This window comes from Macaca thibetana, chromosome 2 (assembly GCF_024542745.1).
Source record: "Macaca thibetana thibetana isolate TM-01 chromosome 2, ASM2454274v1, whole genome shotgun sequence".
Taxonomy (NCBI): domain Eukaryota; kingdom Metazoa; phylum Chordata; class Mammalia; order Primates; family Cercopithecidae; genus Macaca; species Macaca thibetana.
Window position 1 is genome coordinate 50,437,582 of NC_065579.1, and position 16,051 is coordinate 50,453,632.

At 34.7% G+C, this 16,051-nt stretch overlaps 1 long non-coding RNA gene across 1 annotated transcript; it reads left to right on the forward strand.

The window, feature by feature from the left end:
• The first annotated feature begins 11,070 nt into the window (after positions 1-11,070).
• Positions 11,071-15,559, forward strand: LOC126947493 (uncharacterized). Its single transcript, XR_007723102.1, has 3 exons — positions 11,071-11,200; positions 11,617-11,677; positions 15,103-15,559. It is a non-coding gene; the product is annotated as an uncharacterized LOC126947493 (long non-coding RNA).
• The last annotated feature ends 492 nt before the right edge of the window (positions 15,560-16,051 follow it).

Sequence of the window (16,051 nt, forward strand, 5' to 3'; positions counted from 1 at the left end):
TCTTCATTTCTGAAGGATTCCATGTCACATAAAACTTCAAAAAGGTTCATATGTCAAATAAAACTTTGATAAATAAATTTGTTATGTTTTTCCTCTTGTTAATCTGTCTTTTGTTATAGGAGTGCCAGCCATGACCCTAGTAATGGATAAAGAAAAAGTACTACTTTTTCTCCCCTACAGAAGCAACATATTCTCCAGAAAGGATAGTTTCCACAGACATCTCCACACATCATAGTGCAACTTTGCTATCAAATGAGCACAGTTTCTCATATTTTCCTACAAACCCTCACTTGTTCTCCTGGGTCACTGCTTCATGTAAATCTGGCATTGACTGTATCTCTGATTCCCTACTGCCTTCTTCCAGACTTTCACTTAAACAGCTCCCACCAACATTCATAGAAGATCTAATTCTTATACTAAATTTTTTATTGCCAAAGTATTTGTGTTAGTCTTGTTTTCTTTATGTACCTCAACTAATAAGACCAGTTACTTACTGTCTTAAGCCCTTTCCCCCTTGTCTATAAAAAATGAGTTGTCCTGCTTGATTCACACAGCTGTGATGAGAGTCCGGCGATAATGGGTCTGGTGTGTAAAGTGTAAGTGGATGACCTTTTTGGAAACTGAATGTTGGTCCTCTAGAGCAAATGCCTTTGCTTTAGCATACAGGACATTACTACTTTTTATTCTTATATAAGTAAACCATCAAAAGTCAAAAAAGGGTTTCTAACCTAAAGAAAATGAGTGTACATATGCTTTAGAAGTAAAAAACTAAAAGGCAAGCTCAGTTGAAATTTTATTTCAAGAATGTGCCTATTTCTTGATCCTTTAATTTTCTTTCTTTTCATTCCTAGAGAGAATATTGAAGTTTCATCATTAATCACTGACTCACCTTAAAATATAGCTTTTCCCTCATTATTCCCAAGGAGATCCCACAACTTCACCTTCTTCCATTTCAAATCTTTTTGACTCCAAGTCTATTTCTTTGCATGAAAGATACAAAAAGAATGAATTGTCAAAACTTCAGTTAGATGGGATTCAATCTTATTGTTTTATCTACACAAAACTTCTCTATATAGTTAATTGAAGATTACACACACACACACAGAGAGAGAGAGACACACACACACATATATATTTAAAGCTACTACCCAGTTTTATGCCTTAAAAGAACTCTCTCGTTAAGGGAGAAATATTAAACTGAACAGAAATGTTATGGAGAAAAATACATTTTAACTTGAGCTCTTGCTCAGTATAGAGAATTACTGTCTTAATTGTTCTGATGCAAGCACCTCTTTTTGTTTGTAATAAAGTATATAATGGCTATTCTACAGTGAATGCATCCTTCCTACACAGTGGTTTCCATCAATGTATAATTAAAAGTGGATTTCCTTTTCCTTTTTGGATGGTGGGAGGGAGGGGCTGGTAAACCTGGTTAAAGAAGGGAGAACAAAGAGAACTTTCATGAGTTCCTCTGCAAACAGTCTATCAGTTACAATTCATAGTGTTCGAATAGCAGCACCATTCTAAAGAAGTTCTGGAATAAAAAAAAAAAAAGTCAAGCAGGGGGTCCAAGGAAAATTCAGCTCGCATGCCAACTAAGGGAAAGAAAGAAAAAGGCGGGGGGAAATCCCTATCTTTTGTTGTAAAAAGAACTAATGAAGCTGCTGTTAGAACTGTCCACAGTGACACAACAAGGGTGTACACCCACACACATTGTTAAAATGCCAGTCATCCCTGGTAATGGGAAAAGGAAATGCTGCGATTTAAAGGAGGTGGTGGCACACACTGCTTTTAGAGTTTAACTTTGGAAATCTTAGTGAGGGCACACTTTGGCCAGTGTTGACTGCCAGAAGTTAGTACAAAGATGCATAAAGTTGTCTACTTCTGTCTTAAAGAAGAGATGGACTAGTGGAGGGTAAAATCCCATTGTCATTATAAATTGCTAATTAAATAATTATCAATTAGTTGGGCAGACAGAACTCATTCCAGTGTATTCCTTAGAGAGCTGTCAATAAAGAAAAACAGTAATTTTGGTTTTTTTCTTTTTACAATATTCTTGCCTAGAGGTGTTAAATAGAGATAATATGTATTATATTCTATGTTAGGTGTTGCACACAGGCTATAATGCATTATTGATCAAAGATGAATACCAATTATAGCCAGCAATCATTAATTTTTGTTATTCTAGTTGTATGGAGTTATTTCAGCATAATAACTAATTGGGCCATTTTTCAATGAACAACACAATATAGTATTTATCTTCCAGTAAGAAGAAAAGTCCCAATACTACATAAAATACTACAGAAAAAGTATTTTAGGAAACAAAAATATCAACCAGTATTTTTTTTTAAATCAAACTGTGTCTGCATTCTTAATTCAAACTTTTAGTTATGTACATTCACTAACATGACATTATAGATAATTTAAAAACAGCCAGTCATTTTAAAAGTAATTAGGAGAAAGCAGAAACATTCAGAAGTAAATAAATATATATAATGTAAATACATATATGCATATATTTATATATAATACATAAAGTAAATATGTAAATGTTTATATATTATATTATATATTTACATAAAATATATATTCATATACAGTCTCTATTGTGAATTGAGGATTTTTAAGACTTAAAGATAAGTGTTGGTAAGATCTTTCAATTTTGCAAGTGTTAAAAGTTTTCAAAAGTGTTTGGTTTTCAGGGGATGAGATTTCTTTTGAAGCCCAGATCAGGGACTTGTGAATAAACAAAGCCCAAAGAATATAAAATCTGGAAAGATGGAAATTGAATTCCTAAGAAATCCAGTTGCATTTAAATATGAATGGGTTTGTTGCAGTCCTGTTATACATGTAGATCATTTCTGCCTTTGTGGAGAAATATGGAGGTCTGAACCTCTGCACTTGTCTTCTTTATTAAGTATGAATTTGAAAAAGATTGTAAGTTTAGTAACAACTTCAGAAAATTAGGTAGAATGTTATAGAAAACAAGTAGTAAGTACAATCAATTTATGTTAGTAGCTAGTGAGAAAAAGATTTTTCTTTCTGTTAAGACATTTTCTACTGCGAGTCTGCATAATGTTCAATTTTGTTATGAAAATAATAAAATTTTTAAATTTGAATTTAAAACCACTTATGTACATAACAGCCATCTTGAATACACAAACCCAGCACTCCTTATTATATGCGATTAACTACTTCACGACAGATAAAAAGGTGTCTCTTGTAATAGCCTGATGCCCCTTCTAGACAGTAGTTTATTTTTGGGGACTTGGAATCAACTGGCATCTCAAAAATCTTAAAAGAGCTTCATTACTGCAAAGTTCTTAATTTGATTTACTTTAAGGAATACTTAATGGTTAAAGGTCTTTACTGTGTTGTTTTATTGAATTCTTGTCCATGGTTCAGGATTGATCCACTTCAACCTTTCAGCAGGGAGTAGTTTTCCAGGGAGGCCCAGCAGGACTCCAAATCAATAAGGTTAATAGACACGGGGCCATGCAGTCAGAGGTGATATGGCTGGCATTTCTGATGCCAATGAAGACAAGTTCTGGTGTTACTTTTCTGCTGGCAACAATGTTACCCTGATTACCTGGAGCATAGAGTTGTTAAGTGTTAACAGGACTGTGAATGGCCCATTAATCCGAATTATTTTAACGGAACTAGTTCAATTTTGCTCTTCTTTAAATTATTGGTCTCCATTATTTTTGAAATATCAACTGCCCCCTTGCTGTAGAAAACAGTTGTGTTCAGTTCTTTTCGTCCAAGTGCCCCCAGTAGCAGACTGTGACCATAAAATGTTAGCCAAAAAAACTAGAAGCCATTTTGTCTGAAAAAAAACAAAGTATTTTATGAAAGGAACCCCATGTAAAGAAGAGGTTTTTAAATAACAAAATATGAACTCATTCTAGAAAACCTTGTTTATTTAGTAGTCTATATAAAGCAACATGAAATATAAGCTAGTTAAAGAAAGAATGGATAGTCAAGTTTCCTTGCTACTGTAGATTAATAATTTGTCTTCCCTTTAAGAAACCAAAGTTAGCAATGCCTTCCAAAGTCTATGGAAGTGTACCACTTATAGTCATACCCCAGTGACTAAAGCACTGACTCCAAAGAAAACAGATCATCTCTTTCAGTACTTCACATGAATAAGTGTATGTAAATAAATAAATAAATAAATGTAATATGGATATATTAGTAAGTAGTAGTTTGGAAAACCTGCATTCATCCTTGAAAAAGGCTTGACAGTGAATATTATTTCAAGTAATTAATGCTGATTTTACTGTGCAAGTTAAAGAAACATCCATGTCATGATATCATTTAGAGAAGAATCTGTTTGACTACATCCTACTTTTACGAACTCTTACTTATATTTTAAAGAAAACAAAAATCAATGAAAAATCTAAAGTTTTAACACTGTAAGAATTTTCTTGACAAACTCTGTGGTGTTTATATATCCATCCTGGGTGTATTCAACCTTTTTTTTACCGTTGGCTGATTTGCCATATTCTTAAAATAAAGATTGATGATTGCTGAAAACGTAGGTCCATCAGACAATAATCATTATTCTCCTTAGACAAATTTTGTCAGTGAAGACAGAATGTACATTAGCAAAGTAAAGTAGCAGATTAAATTATGGCATTCTTTTTATTGTCTCTCATATTCAGTAACCTATTGAATAGTAAAACATATTAGGTTAGCTTGAAAATGCTTCAAGTTGGAAAGAAACTGAATTTTTAAAATCACACTGGGAGAGTCACTGTTAATTGAGTTGTAATCATTATTGGTCATTAGCTTTTTATTTTATGATAAGGATCTTAATGATGATGGTGGTAATGACTAGGTAATGTGCACACAAAATGATGAAAATGTGTTCTATTAATCTGAATAGAATTCATTTTTATACCAAATGATGTACACAGGTTTACATGATGGCCTTGCAACAACCACGAAGAAAGTAAGAGCAAACATTCGACTTTTAACACCTAAAAGAGGGATTTTCTTTAATCTTAAATTACCTTTCTTATTTTTATTTTTGAAATGCTAGCGAACCTTGTTCTGAAATTGAAATTATTTGCTCACAATAAATATCAGTTTTTTAATGTGTCTATTTTACTTATCATTCAGGAGGAAAGCAGTTCTTTTGCCAGTTGCACATTTTTTTAAAAAAGCCTAATTTGAATAAATTAACATATTGTCTACAAAAATTAATTCTAAAAAGGAATGATAACTAGAAAAGCAATTTAAATTGTGTATTTTATAAGAAGAGTGAAAAAAAAAACTTTGTTATTCACAGGGCAGCTCAGTTAATTTGATGTGCTTTGATGTAAATTTAGGGGTTGTTTTAATTTCAAAACATATTTTTTCAGTTAATAAAGGAGACAAAAGAAACTTTCCACCAGAATCTCCAGTTTGTTATATTGGAATGTTTTGGCTTCTCAAATGTGAGAACATGATTGTTTTTATTTCCAGGAGGAGATAATAACACTGAAGCAATAAAAAAGAGTCAAGGCAGCTTGCACAGCACAGGAAGTTCACAGCCAGAGACTTAATTTCTCACACAATGTACTGTGCAATGGGCCCATTAACATAGATGAATAGGCTCTTTAGAGGGTTTTTTTTTTTCTTCTTCTTCTTCTTCTTCCAGATATGCAGCTGCCGCTGAATGGTGATATGTTAATAAGGTACTCACTTGCCTATTCTTCAGGTACTCTGGCATTCTCTACCTAGGTAATCTCCATATAGGAAAAGCTATTAGGGGGTTGTATCTGCTACCACACCTTCAATTATATTAACACCTGCACCGATAATCCACGTAAGGTAAGCTAGTAGGGGGCCTATGGCCTTAGTCCACCCCTTTTTCCCCCCACAATGTTACATCTGAGGTTGGAGAGAAAGTAAGAAGCAGAAGAAAAAAAAGGAAAGTCACTTTTATTACACATCAGTGGGAACCTTCTGAAAAAGCTTTCATGCCTAGGAAATTGTTATTTCTTCAAACAGCTGACAGCCTGCAGAGGAAACTCTTAATGGAAACCCAGCTCCTGCATTGTTATGCATGGCCCTCATGTAGATTCAGGGGGGTGGATTAAGTTAGCTTCCAAAGGATCTATTGTGTGTAGCATTAATTTGCAGGGCTCTTGATATTTGAGTTGGAAGGTTTATAACCTCAGTGTTTACTTAGATGAACTACATCCTAGGTTTGTTTATTTCCATCTGCAGTCTCTTATTTCCTAGTAAATGTTACATTTATATTTGTTAACAGCAAGAATGTTGTTATAAATCTGAAAGAAATAATTACACGTGCTTACAATCATTCACGCTAAAGCCTTGATCCTGGTTCTACAGGGTCACCCTTCCTGTTAGGTCTATAGAAGATTACATAGATAAATTCACTTCTCAAGAATATTTATGCCATCCAGTTAAACATGTTTAATAATAGCCTATCCCAAGTGTTAACTTTCTGTGAAATATGTAATTGCCCCTGTTTCTTTCACATAACAATATTACAAACACATGCCCCCCTCTAGACCTGTGCCTTTCACTGCCAGATGAACAAACTATAGAACTGAGCATTGCTTTCTTTTATTATTGTTTGAATGGTTACTTGCAAAGGGTCAGTTGCAATTTTTTAGTAGTGAATTTTTTAAAAAAGTCTCCAAATTGTTATTGGCAAACAACTCTGTGTGGTGTTGTAGATGCAGGAACTCCTAAAAAATCTCATCTTCTGAGATTAACTTGCAAATTTTCATTCAGAAACTTTTTCAGCACCACCCCTCTCCCTATTCTCTCGTTTTCCTCCCTGGATTGTATAGGCAGTTGCTAACATGAATTTAAAATTCAATATGAATGGCTGGCGGCAGGAGGGTGTTGGGGGGGACATGCCCATTGGAACCAACTCTGGTTTTAATCTGGATTTAGGGGCTCAATTGAATAGAAGTACCTTATGCTTGAACAACTGAAATTTCTATTATTTTGAAAGCTTTTTTTTTAATAGAAAACAACACAAACAGCATGTTGAGTATTTTATTGCACATTTTCTGCTTTTGGTTATATTTTTGAATGTCTTGCAGATAATTTTAAATGTAGCTATTCATGGATTTATCTACATTAGTATTTCTATTTAATAGGTTTTGTGATATAGTGGTGAGAATATTGATTACATATCTGTACCCTCAATACTTAATACAGTGCCTGGCATATGATAGGTACTCAAGAAATGTTTGCTGAATCAATCAATTAAATTATATCTTTAGATGGCTTGCTTTTCAGGATACATAGGAACAGCCTGGAGAAATGCATGATAAAAACAAAAAGAGCAAACAATCCAATGAGAATAAGATCCTTCTTTTCAATTACTCGTCAGGCTGTGAGTAATCAGATTTTGAAAGTTTATCTGAAGGTTTCACTACTGTGACCAAGTATGTTTTCAATTGGATGTGTCAGAGTTTTCCTAACAACAGTTTTTCAAATCAACAGTTTTTCCTTGAAATAAAATTTAAAAGAGTGAATAGTAGGTGAAAAAATAGTGACAGTTATAGTCAACTGTAATAAATATACAGCCCTTGCAATTATACAAAGTTTGGGAAATCTGATTATTAGGAGTAGAGGTAGTCCAGGTATACCAGTTTTATTGGGAGTTCTCTAAAAAAGAAAGTGTATTTAGATAAGAATCATAGACCTTTATTGCTTAGAGATATTAGAAATCAGACTGTCCCTCTAACTTTTACAGATGAAAAAGTAAAGTATATATTTACAGATATATATATACATATGTATGTATGCTGCATATACATATACACACACACACACACACACACACACACACACACACATACATAAAACAAATGGTTCCTGCCCATCGTAGTTAGCTTAATTTGGGGGCAGTCCCTATCATACAGTAGACATGTGATACATGAATAAAAGCATATATGTATGTACAGGTACATGAATGAAGCATACATTTAATGAATTTATGGTTTGCATTGGGCCAACACAATATATGGGTTCAATTCAGCTAGTTGTAACAGTAATTTATTGAACATCTTTTATGTGGCATTGTGTAGGCATTGAGCTTAGTCCTAGAAACTTTCTGCTACATGTGCTGAAGAGTTGATTCATGTATATTTCACTTGGTAGAGATTTATGTTGATCTTAAAATTATTACAGGAGTTGTATATAATAGCCATTATAGTGTGATGAGTACAACCAAAACAGGAAAATACTAGAACCATAAATGCTACTCATAAGATGCATAAAAGTCTCTATGGCTCAGTACATCATGACAAAAGAAGGAAAGAAAGAGAAATTCATTTTTAATTACTGCATAGATGATAATAGCAACAATGATAACCATTGTCTTTTATACTTGACTTAGTAAATACCGTTCTGTCTTGGATGCTTTATATTTATTAACTGGTAAGTTTTCCCCAAACCCTTTGAGGTGGGCATTATCTCCATTTAAACAAAGAAATACTAGAAGAATGTTTCTTATTAGAAGAATTAGGTAACTTGCCCAGGTCACAAAGGTGGCAAATTATAAGAGCTGAAATTTGAAGTCAAGATTTCCCTACTCCTCAGTCTCTCGTTTTAGTCACTGCATTACTGTTATCCTATCCTGGTGGTCAAAGTTCTCTGGCTATTTTAGGCCTGCTAGTTGCTAACTTTGTTCTTCCGTAATTCCTTAAGAGACTGTTGGGTACAAGCATTAATTGCAGCTTAATACAAGAGCAACTTTCAGGACTGCAATCCATCAAAGAAAATTTTGTTAAGCTCTTTTCCAAAGTCTAGAAATACAACTTCTTTCACAGAAATAGCTGCAACCATTTGAGAGACTTCTCATAGAATATCAAATATACATCTGCTTCTCAAAAGTAAATATGTCTGTGTGTGTATATATGTACACATAATCACACACATATATATGTATTATCATTGCCATAATAAGGTGAAGAAAATGGTAATGATTAAACAGTGGGTTTATGAAACTTGCGAAGTGTCCTGTTTAGAGAATGACACCTGCATGTCATCATCATAGCAAGAAGAATAAGAGTTTTTAAACCTGAACAAGGAACATAAGGGAACATATAATTTTCTTACTTTCCCAAAAGGCAAATTTAATACAATGAGGGAAGGATGAGGAAAAGCAGCTGCAGGCAGACTGGGATTAGACGTCTGATTTGCTACATTGACAACTGTAAAAACATATTTGATTACTGATGTCATTACTGGAAAGGCTGATATAGTGTTGTGAGGTTTGCAGACAACACAGGCTATTTATTATTCCAGTATTGTCTTTTCTTGTTTATTGTACTAGTAGAAACTTATTATTACAATTCTTGTACGTTTACAACCATATATTAGCAGATTGGTACGAATGCGAAGGAAAATTGAACCTACTCTTAGTCTCAAAAATTTTGTTCAAGATAGTAACTTGAGTTTAGAGGTTTCTTTTATCACAAATAAAACTAAAGTTGGTAAATGTTATCAAAAGGAAGGTTTAAGGAGTAATTTATATTGAATCATTTCAGGTACACGTGCATACTAAGACTGAAATGAGTATATATCTGTGAGGTTTAACAAGTGAGTATATTTTCCCCAATACATAAGAAAATCTCAAAACCTAATTCTGATTTTGAGCCTCAATATGGTTTAGTTGAAAGAGGGGGTGATTTGGTGTCAGATAGCTCTGGGGACAAATCAGTGCTATCATAGTTATTGTGTGGTCTTCAGACAGTACTTTAATCATTGGGCCTTTGTCTCCTCTTGTGTCAAATGAGAATGATAATGTCTACCTTTCCAGTTTGCAGTAAGAGTTCAAGAGAATAGATACGAAGCATTGAGCGTAGTGCTTATACTAAGTGTTGAAAAAATGGTGGTCATGTTTTAGTAATGAAGAGATGCCTAGTAAATCAAGACATCAAGGGAAGAATTAAAAGAGAAGACTATTAGTGATGGAAAAGGCAATGCAATAGATGAAAAGATAATTTAAAATGGCTAGAACTGGGAAAGAGAATAACACGTCAAAAAAACAAAATATTAAAAGATAAGGACACTCAATAGAAAAGTTTGTCCATGTAGTACCATTCTGACTTTTGGAATTATGTTTTCACAAATAAACACAATGCCCTAACATAAAAGAAAAAAAACTAATCATATAAAACTATAAGGGAAATGAAACAAAAACAAGAAAATTAGATTAAATATGGAATTTTTGTCAAAGAGCAGTTGAACAATGCAAAGAGAACAATATGATAAAACAAAAACCATGGGAAGTCTTGAGAAGAAGACAAAAGGAAAACAAAGAAACATGGGAAAGACAGGAAAAAAGCAAACACAAGCAGAGACTAAAGGATACATCTAAATGTTCAAGCCAGTAGAATGAACACAACTCTGCTTTTAATTTTGACAGCAAAAGGATATCTGAATCAAGAAAGGGCATTCAAAATGTTAGAAAGCAATGGTTTTTAAAATTCTTAAATTTCAACAGAATGCTTTGTTTAAGCATGATGTATGTGTTTGTGTTTTCAAATGCAAAAGTGTTGGAAGTTTTTGCATGAAGAAATCATTTGATTTCATGATAAATTTACCCATTTGAGTGCTAGAAATGAAAACCTTGATTGTTTACTCAACTACCCAATCAGAGAAAGAAAATTTTCAAATTACATTTATATCAACAGATACAGCAGAGATCTTAGCTAGTAAAAACATCCTTAAGCATTATTTTGCTGAAAACAACAAACATATTTCCAGCCACATACCAAGCCACCTACAAATTCTTTGGGGATCAATTTCTTCCTTTCTATAGCAAAGTAACATGTGCCTATCTACTACAAATCTTAAGGCAAATAGTCCTGTTCCTATTCACTTGTCATTGCAATGAAGCATCTGCTGCTCACTATTTTTTGTTATTTTTTTCCTGATTACTGAATTCAAAAACATCATCCTACCACTTCTTTTAGTTGTTAAATATCCCTGTGTTTGTGACTACATTTCTCTGCACTGGAGAAATGATCTCATTAACAAACTAGTTCTGTGCGTCCTTAACTCTGAGGCCCCTCGCCTGCAGCTGGAGGCAGCTCTCTGTTCAGCCCCAGTGCAGAGTGACACAGACAGGCGACAGCATCGCTGAGCACTAACTTCTATTCCACGGAGGCAGACAGCGAAAACCATTTCAGAACCACGCCAAGGCATGAGAGAAGCACAGGTAATCCTGTTTCTGTATTCAGTTTTTGCAGGAATCAAATATATTCATCTGGAAGAGACAACTGGGCAGAAAAAGGAGTTGGGGTGGGGGAGGTTCTGTGTTAGAAGTGCTAAGCCAGGAGATAAAGTCACAAATTAGGAAACAGAGTGTAAACACAAAAAGAAAAAAGCCTCTGAGATATATGCATATATATATATATATATATGCACATACATATGTTTGCACATGCATACATTTATAGTATATAAAAAGGGGATATGTTGGTGAAGGTTTTGTTACATGGGAAGTAAGCTGTAGCCTAATATCTAGAAGCAAGAAGAGTAGTTTTTGTCCTGAAATCTCCAACTTGGAAAGGACTTTAGAAAAAAATCTAGTGTGTCATGAATGACCACATCTAATCTTTTCTTTTTTTAAAGGGTAGCTGCAAAGTTTTGGACAAGACCTCTGCAACAACTGGAAGCACAGTGTACCCAAGTGGTGGGTCTCGTCTGTGGCAATATAATTTTCTATCTGTCCAATTGAATATGGCTGTAAAGGGAATAAAACCCCATGTAATCTCCAGCAGTGACAATTTAATCAGTTGTGTAAGGGGGAAAAAGCAGCGTCCCCTCATTTTCATATTTGCATATTTGATTTTTGCATTGGGGAATAGAGGTTTTGTTTTTCTATTACTTTGCATTCAATTTTAATATTTAATCTTTTTATGAGCAAATTTTTACAGTGGTATGTAATACTGAGTCAGACAGGTCTAAAATAGAAAGGAAAGATTCCATTTCTGAAATCAAGCCCCTGATCCAATATGCTTTGTGTAACATTTTTCCTTGTAAAGAATCTATGTGCCTAACACGGCTTGCATGCTCCCAGCTTCTGCACGTGACGCGTCTGCTATTAACATTCAGAGATTCACCCTGAAAACGAAGGCAACTGTTTGGAGAACAATGCAAAATGATGAGAATAGACCATCCTATGACCCCCTTTTTATATTAATATTTCTTAAAATAGTAAATCTTATTGATTGCATCTATTTCTAAGGAAGTAGGGTTCCTTAAATGCTTTATATACACAGGAGCCAGTTTTTATGAGGTTATAAAGGAGCAGTAAATACAGTAAGATTAATAAAATTTCATTGTTTTCACAATTGACAGAATGATATTATTGCCTATAGGCTAATAACAGCTTATGGGATTGATTTTAAGATAAATAAGACGCAAATAATTTGAACTTATCATCAATTACCCTTGTGTTACACCCATGAGTATGTTAAAGTATCTAGTCAAAATGGTGTTGGATTTGAATTACTGGGCTAGATAGTTGTTTCTTTATGCATCAATGCATTCTAGCCTCCACTTGTGAAAACCCCAAAAGTATGTTGGGTAATTAAAAAAAAATAAGGATAATACTCTACTTGCTTAATGATTTAGAATTTTTTTATAAAAAGTGAACTCTGAAGCCAACATTTCACTAGAGAGGGAAAGAATAATGATTTTAATTCTATGTAATTTTTTTAAAGCTTAAAAACAAGTTTTGAAATATTTTATGTACTAAATTTAATCTATGTACATATTTACACACACACATATATATATACATGTGTATATGTGTGCCTACATATATGTGTGTATGTGTGATGTGTGTGTATATAAATATGGCCTAAATATTGCTAACCAAATTTTATGAGAAATAACTAAATTTTGAATTTTGAAAATATGAGCCATAGGATTTTATTCAAAAACAGAGCAGAGAGTCTTTTTAATGTACATCTAGATGACAGATACAAAATCCTTTGGGCAAGCACTGATTCACATTAAATTCAAGCACATAATATGTCAAATTTTGAGTATGTTCTTGTTTATTTAAATCTGCATTCTGATGATCTTTTCAAAGAGATTGCATATATATGAATATGTGATCTAGTGTTTACATATTCAAATTAACCTGTTTCTTTGAATATGGTCTAATGATTGAATGATCTCCCAAACATGGCAGCTCCTCAGGGAAATATGCTGATGCCTCAGCACATTTTCTCAAGGCCTGGAGAGTACTAGATATGCCAAGGAGTGCCTTGAAGCGTGGAAGTCCTGCTCTACCTAAACTAAAGTCCTAGGCTTTAATCACAAAGGCTAGGTTCACACTAATGCAATTAACCATATGATTGCTTTCGAAGGAGCCTAACCTCATCAGTATCTTTCCTTTAGGCAAACTGACAATGCTGGATCTAGTCAATGACTCAAGAAAATTTGATTAGCTAAGAGGTACAAGGCTCTGCATATGCAGTCACAAATGCACAGTAGGAATATTCATCTCCAACCTATTTTCTAGGAGTTATCATTTCACAATCAACTTTAAATTTAAGCAATTAAGGTAAAATAATTGTTCCATGAAATGATTAAGAGTTGACAATTATCGGGATGAAGGTGAAGACTATATCCAAATGATAATGATTTGTTTTATAGTTTGTTTATTTATTGTGTTGTGTGTTTGTTTTGTTTTGTTTGAGGAAGGATGGGAGAGGGCCAGGATAGTTAAAACTAAAAATAAGATTTACTTGGAGAACTGGTTAGGCTCAGTGGCTCACACCTGTAATCCCTGCACTTTGAGAGGGCAAGGTGGGTGGATCACCTGAGGTAAGGAGTTCGAGACCGGCCTGGCCAACATGATGAGACCCTGTCTCTACTAAAAATACAAAAAATTAGCCAGGTATGGTGGTGGGTGCCTGTAATCCTAGCTACTCTGGAGACCGAGGCAGGAGAGTAACTTGAACCTGAGAGGTGAACGTTGCAGTGAGCTGAGATCACACCAATGCACTCCAGCCTGGGCAACAAGTGCAAAACTCGGTCTCAAAAAAAAAAAAGAAAAAAGAAAAAAAAGAAAAGAAAAGAAAAAAGGTTTACTTGGAGAACTGAAAGAGGTAAACATGCCTAAGGAATATAATTTGTAGTTGAATAGGTAACTTTAGAAACGTGTGTGTATGTGTTTGTGTGTGTGTACATACAGATACACCTATGTGTATATGTGTGTGTACTTTTTTAACCTTATTTAACCTTGAGACTTTACAAATCATTGCTGGACTTGATAACATATTGTAGGGGTAAAAAGGGTGTGCTATCTTTCCTCCCCATCATAAGGATCACAGCTGATCCTCCTATCACAAAAGACAGGTTAACGACAGAAAAGCGTAACACATTTATTTAATCAAAGTTTTATGTGTCATGAGAGCCTTCAGAAATGAAGCCTAATCTCCCAAGGGAAAACTGTCCATTTTTATGCTCAGATTCAATGATGAGTGAACATCCATGTAAAAATATGATTGAACAAAGAGAGAAATGATCTAATAGCAAGAGACTGAGTGGGAAAAGCCAGCAAGGCCTGTTTGGATTCTACTTGGCCTGTCTGTTGTGGCATTTTTTTCCTCCTGGGTATAGGGCAGGATTCCTTCCAGAATAAGGTTTTTCTCATCTACTTTGAGACAAGTTAGGTCATATAATTTCTTACGGACAAGTTTTTACACAAAAAGGCAGAGGAAAGTTAGGGTAATGATTCTAGGTTTTAAGGCTTGGTTTGGGGAAAAAGAGTTCTAGTTTCTATGACTCACTTGGAAGAGGAATTCTGGTTTCTGTGACTCACTTCGGGGAAGAATGAGTGGCAAGAGACAGGAGGGCAGGAGAAGGTCAGAGACATACATTAGTCCTGATGCTGCTTCGGAGGCCTTCCAATGTGCTTTAGTTCTAAGTAGTTGGCATGTCAAAGTGCTGTACTTTGGGGTATCTTTTTCTGACCCCCGCAAAATCAAATGTGAACTAGAAGCTTTCTAGTGTCTTCTTCTTAATGAATCCTAATAAAGACGTTTCTACTGGCATATTGATATAATTTTGGGTTACTATCTATTAAAATTATTTCTCCAGGCCAGGAGCAGTGGCTCACACCTGTAATCCCAACACACTGGAAAGCCGAAGTGGGCAGTTCACTTGAGCCCAAATGCTAGAGACCAACCTGGGCAACATGGAGAAACCCCATCTCTACCAAAAATGACACACACAAAAATTAGCAGGGCGTAGTGGTGAACACCTGTAGTCCTAGCTACTGGGAAGGCTGAAGTGGGAGGATGGCTTCAGCCAGGAAGGTGGAGGTTACAGTGAGCCATGATCACACCACTGCCCTCCAGACTCGGGGACCGAGCAAGACTCTTCAAAAATACATATATTTCTCCAAAAGTGAGTAATTAAAGAATTTTCAATGTTTGCAAAGTTTAAAAGCCTCGTATGAATGCAAAATCTAGGTAATAGAAATTTTGCATGGGAATTATCATTTCTCAGCACTTTCTTAATATTCCTCAAATGCAATTTAAAAGCAATAGGCAACAACTGGCATATCCCTCCAAATGCTAAGATATTTATGTTTCCAGAATGTATTGTCTAAAAATTTGAGAGACTGTGTGAGTCTGATAAGCTGGGCTGTATCCCATTCTGGAATATCAATGTACATATTGCAGTGAAAAACTTATTGAAATAATGAAATTGGCTCTCAAACAGATTTCCATGATTTGGAATCCAACATTTACTTTCATCATCTTCAATGAAAGAAATTGCACCAATGATATTTTAGTCTTGATGATGTTGGGAGTCCCTGCATAAATAAAGCACTTGCACAATTAAAATGGAGGCTTTATTTTTATTTATTATTATTTTTGGGACAGAGTCTCGCTCTTGTTGCCCAGGCTGGAGTGCAATGGCACCATCTTTGCTCACTGCAACCTCCGCCTTCCGGGTTCAAGAGATTCTCCTGTCTCAGTCTGCCAAGTAGCTGAGATTACAGGCATGCGCCACCACGCCAGGCTAATTTTTGTATTTTCAG